The following is a 5,916-nucleotide window of genomic DNA, read 5'->3' on the forward strand; positions in this document are numbered from 1 at the left end:
GCCTACACAGTCAATGTGCAGCTCAATAAACGTATACAGAAGGATCCTATTTGTGGTGTCTTTCTTGCTGGCAAGTCAGGCGTCTCACAAATGGTGCCGAAACCCGGGAAGTAACATCTTCAGGCATGAGCGAAGACCCCCTGTTACAGGGAGGATTCAGAACTGCATCATGGGGAAGGAGCGGTTAATGAAGTGTTCCTGCAACACAGACTGTTGAGAAGGATTCAACTGAGTGGATTCAGAACTCTTCAGCTGGGGAACAGTGGTACTGGTAAGTAAAAAGAAATTAATGTGAGTCTCTGAGAGGTATGCTTTCTTAAGCAGTAGGTCTGGTAATTGTCGCTTGCCTTGATAAGGGTAGCAACTTTTGCAGGAGCACCAGGGAAGCATATCAGAAACAGAGGGAAATGAAAAAGAAGGCATGCACAGCTCAATAAACGTGTGCAGAAGGATCCTATTGTGGCGTCTTACTTGCTGGCGAGACAGGCGTCCCACAGAGACTGAACCACAAACCAAAGAGCATACACGAGCTTGACCTACTCCCCCCACCTCCATGTATATGTAGCAGATGTATATAGCTCAGTCTTCATGAGGGTCCTCCAACAACTGGAGCTGTGGCTGTTCCTAAATCTGTTGCCTGCCTGTGGATCCTGTTCCCCTAATTGGGCTTGCTTGTCTGGCCTCAGTGGGAGAGGATTGTCTAGTCCTGAAGAGACTTTATGTACCAGGGTAGTGGAATACCAAAGGTTGGGGGTCTCTACCCTCTCAGAAGAGGAGAGGGGGCTTTAGGGAGAGGAACCTGTGAGATGGGGACCAAGAGAAGGGGAATAGTGATCAGAATGTAAAATGAATGAAAAATGCATACATACACACATACATACATACATACTTACTTACATATATGCATACATACATGGAAAAGAAAAAAAGAGGGCACTTGCTGCTCTTGCAGAGGACCTGAGTTCAGTCCCCACCATCCATGTCAGGTAGCCCTCATCTACCTACAACTCCAGGTCCAGGGGATCTGATACCCTCTTCTGGTCTCCATGGGCACCCACACACAAGTATCATATACCTACACAGACACAAAAAAATATACATAAATGAAATTTAAGGAAAATGTTTTAAGAGGGTTGAGAGGCATTAAAATTCAAAATTATCTACTGGAGGCAGAGGTGTAGAGCTCATGCAGAGAGAGTCACTGCAAATGATTAGACATATTAATAAGCTCATACAGAGAACTGCTAGGGGCATACACAGCTGAATTGTGGGTCCAGAAGAGCCTTAGAGAGGAAGGACAACATGACTGAATTCATAGATACTGGAATTGACTATGGGTTAATAGATAGGCAATAATTCAAGTGTTATGTGCCAAGCAGTAGGGACCAGATTAATCTGAAGTCCTCAGAGTAGTCATGAATTCTCTGGGATGGTCAGATAGGAAAAAGTGGGTACAGCTTTCACCATCTCAGGATTAGCTGTCATTTATAGGAATCCAGAAGAGAGTAGTTATACCTTTTGTTGTTAGTCTGGTATGTTTGATGGGTTTTTGGACCTGGTTTTTTAAGTATGGTTTTGATACACTCAAATGCCCTTCTTTCCAATACACCAGTAGTGATGTGCATGACAGGCCAAAAGCCTGGATGCAGTCCTGAGGCAAAGAGTTTCACGGAAACTTAATCTCCTGGAACTGTGGCATTCCATAGAACTTATGCTCCAATTTTGTCCTTGCAAATGGATCTGTGTGCTTCCTTTCAGTATTGTTTTGTTATAGGTGCCTCCAAGCAATGACTTGCCAAATACCTAAGCAAAATCAACTTTGCTTCCTGGCCTTCACCAATGCCCTAGGTAGTCCTTGAGCCAACCCTGGGCTTGGAATTCAGTAAGAATGTTGCCTATTCAGTGACATTCAGAATTGCCTCTAGTATTGTAAGAGAGACAGTGAAAGAAATCAGGCTTTACTATCTACTACATAGAGTTAGAAATCTCAGTGCAAGCTTAGCAATGTAAGTTTAGAATTCTTATTATAGTTATGTATAGCAGACTAAATTACTTATTAGTAGAAAGACCCCCCCCCCTCCACACTATCACTTAGAATAAAAGCCAAGCTCCCATTTACAGGAATTTACAATGGTTTAGGAAGTAGATCAGGCTGTGGTTTTACAGTATTGCATTATTCATGAGAAGGTTAGCTAGAGAGGAACTCCCTAATTAGAACCATGACTTGGGTGTGAAAGCCCTTGCCCTAGGTGTAAAGACCTCACACCTTGCTTCTAAGACTATAGCTGACCTTAAATAGAGCTGACTTTTTCTCAGTTGTTTTATTGCCCAGTTCCTGCCAGTCTTTGTGTTTACATTCCTCTGTTTTGTGTAAGAGTCATTAGGCATCCAGTAACCTCATTTGTACCAATGTGTCACCTAACTTCCCTATTTTCTTCTGTATAAAACGTTTGATGCTCGATTTGACAAATTACAGTCATATCCAGCACACTCCTTTGTGTCCTGTCTGTTTGTCACCCCATTATCTCCGACTCTATGCCCATCTGTCTGAGACCCTGATTCACACGGATTGAGGTGGACCGACTGAGCCCGGTCCATGGCACTTTGCTAAGATTACAGATGGTTGGGTATATTCTTTAATACGAGGAATAAATTATTATCAGTCTATGCCTTCCAGTTGGTGCTAGACATGTGGCTGTGTTGTTTGAGGTTTTAGGTCTAAGACTGGGCTCTGGCAGACCCAACAACCTAGGTTTAGCAACACATTCCCAAGACAATAAGAAGAAGAGAAGGGGGAGAGAGAGGAGGAAGAGGAGGAGGAGGAAGAGGAGGATGGAGTTAGAGGAACATAAGAATAAGAGGAAAAGTATATGGGATAGAAGAGTTAACATGTAAGGCAAAAACAATAGAAATCAGCACAGAGAAAGAAAAAAAAAAAAACAATTTAAGATCAAATCTAAGAAGCCAGGTGTGGTGGCACACGCCTTTAATCCCAGCACTCAGGAGGCAGAGGCAGGCGGATTTCTGAGTTCGAGGCCAGCCTGGTCTACAAAGTGAGTTCCAGGACAACCAGGGCTATACAGAGAAACCCTGTCTCAATAAAAACAAAACAAAACAAAACAAATAACAACAACAAAACAAACAAACAAACAAACAACAAAACGATCAGATCTAAGAAATTGAAAACAACAAAATTATTCGATGAATCAAAATTCTTTTTAAAATATAAATGTATTTCTCTCCATCTCCTCCCAGTTGTCTCTTGTAGCTTACTCTGGCTGAATAATGGCTGATTGTCTTTCTAAGTCTAACATTGTAGAGCATAAAAATGTACTTGCAGTCCCTGCTTAATCTGTCTGGGTTGAGTGGAATTCTCATGGAGAAGTAGTAGTCCTCAACTTGATCACACCAACTGAGTACGAGTGGTTCTTTCTTCCCTGCCATCATCAGCCCATCCCCTGAGCTGCATGCAAAGTCCATCTTTTTTCCCCCAAGTGTTGCTGGTAAATTGTCCTTTCTATTAAAAGAGTATTATCTGTGGGTTTGAGGTACCTCCTTTAGTATTGACATACAGCTTTTCCTCTTCCAGAGTCCATGTGCCACTCCTTTGCAAATAGGCATGCTCTGAGTTTCCAGTTCTTCATGCCTTTTACTGTATTCTCAAGTGTATTTACATTTGAAAGTCTGAATCCTCATTATCTGCACATCTCTTGAATCCACACTGATTCTTGTTATGGTCACTGCCTTAGTGAGTGGTGCTTATACTGAGATACTTTTGGGTATGTAGACAAAACAGTACATTTTTTTGTTTGTTTGTTTGTTTGTTTGTTTGCAATCCCCTGTTTCAGTTACAAAGCTTTTCCTAGGATGGTCTTCTTCCACCCAACTTGTAAGTTTTGAAGTAGAGAATCCATTCCACAGTGTGTGCTTGGCACAACTTTACTTTTGCAAAGTGCCAGATAGCACTCCCTTGGACTTTTCTTTAAAAATTAGTATAGGAGCTAGAGAAAGGACCCAAGGAGCTGAAGGGGTCTGCAGCCCCATAGGAGGAACAACAATATGAACTAGCCCGAACCCCCAGAGCTCCCAGGGACTAAGCCTCCAAGCAGAGAGCACACATGGTGGGACTCATGGCTCCAGCTGCATATGCAGCAGAGAAAGGCCTAGTCGGACATCAAAGGGAGGAGAGGCCCTTTGTCCTATGAAAGCTCTATGCCCCAGTGTGGGGGAATGCCAGGGCCAGAAAGTGGGAGTGGGTGGCTTGATGAGCAGGAGGAGGGGAAGGGAAAAGGGGAGGGTGTTTTGCAGAGGGGAAACCAGGAAAGGGGATAACATTTGAAATGTAAATAGAGAAAATATCCAATAAAAATTAGTATGTAATAATGTAATACAATTTTTATGAATGAATTATTAAAAATATAATTTCATTAAAAAGTTTTGCACATGTTCATTTTAGATATAATCCCATCTTCATTTATCTTACTATCTCCCTGTCTTCCTTTTTCAAAAGGAACCCTTTATTCCACAGTAATTCCTTTCCTCCTTCACTCAGATTTTCCAGTGTTTTCTTGTCCTTTCAATGCCCAATTGTTAAATCTTCTTTTCTTTAGACAGAAAAAGACATTTAGACACTAGAACCTATATATGAAAGAAAATGTATAATGTTTGTCTTTCTAAGTCTGGGTTACTTGAGTATTTTCCAATTCCAAAAATACAGTTTCCCTATATTTTTCATAATTTAATCTTTCTTTATACTTGAGGAAAATCCAATTTGTACTTGTATTAGATTTTAATCAACCTTGATGGTGTTGATCAACATCAAGGATGATTCTATTTTCTTGATATTGTGAAGAACAACAAATACAATGAATGTGCTAGAATGAAGGGTTCGCCTTTTCTTTTTGCTGTTGTAGAGATTATCACCTTCTCTATCATTTTCCTCAGTTTTCTATTTTAAAATGTTTCCCCTAAAACTCAAAATTTAATAATTATGCATTTAATTTGATTTTTATTTTTTGTTGTTACTTAGTATTACTGACTCCTTTACTTTTTGATATATCACATATCTTCCTGCAGGCATAAATCAGATTTATTTGAGATTCATGAAGATGTGGAGTGCTTGGTATCAGTAACTTAACATCTTTCCCTATTTCTGAATTAATATATCTTTATGCTGTTCTCATTGCCAATGTCTTCTATAGTTATTTACTTTGTAGTTACCAAGCATTTACATGCTATACGTTCTATATTAATAGACAATTTGAGCTGATGATAATCAAATACATAAAATAATTAATAATTCACTACCCCTTTATGTATGCACATTCTATATTACTAGTATCACAAATTAAATTATCCTATAATATATTTATCATTATATTTATAGTACATTTCACAGGAATTTTATGCTTTGGGTTTTTTAATTTCTGTAATATATAGCTTTGCAGCAGTAACTGTAATATTTATTAATATCTTGTATTTTCCAAATTCAACACTTTGAATGTGATTTCTATTCTGGTATTTCCTTCCAAGGTATACGTCATGAACAAACAATCTCCCATAACTGAGCTGAACCTATCTTGGGGTGTATCACACCTTTAAAACAAAGAAGCTTCTCTTTTACTTAAATGAATTTGTTCTTCACTGTATAGTTGCTCTATCCTGATCTCAAAAATATACTGTTATAATTTGTGTAGTCACATGTGGAATTGGAAAGCAAAACTTTAGCATACAAATGTGAAAGTATTACAATTTATTTTTATGTTATTATAGAACATAGTGCTATAAGTAAAATATTTTAAAAGTATAGCAAGATATGATATCCTTCTTTTGGCCTTAATTTGCTAATTTTTCATCATTAAAATGGTATTAAATGTAGGGTACACACACACATAAACACACATGTATGCTATTATT

This window comes from Mus caroli, chromosome 10, assembly GCF_900094665.2.
Source record: "Mus caroli chromosome 10, CAROLI_EIJ_v1.1, whole genome shotgun sequence".
Lineage (NCBI taxonomy): Eukaryota > Metazoa > Chordata > Mammalia > Rodentia > Muridae > Mus > Mus caroli.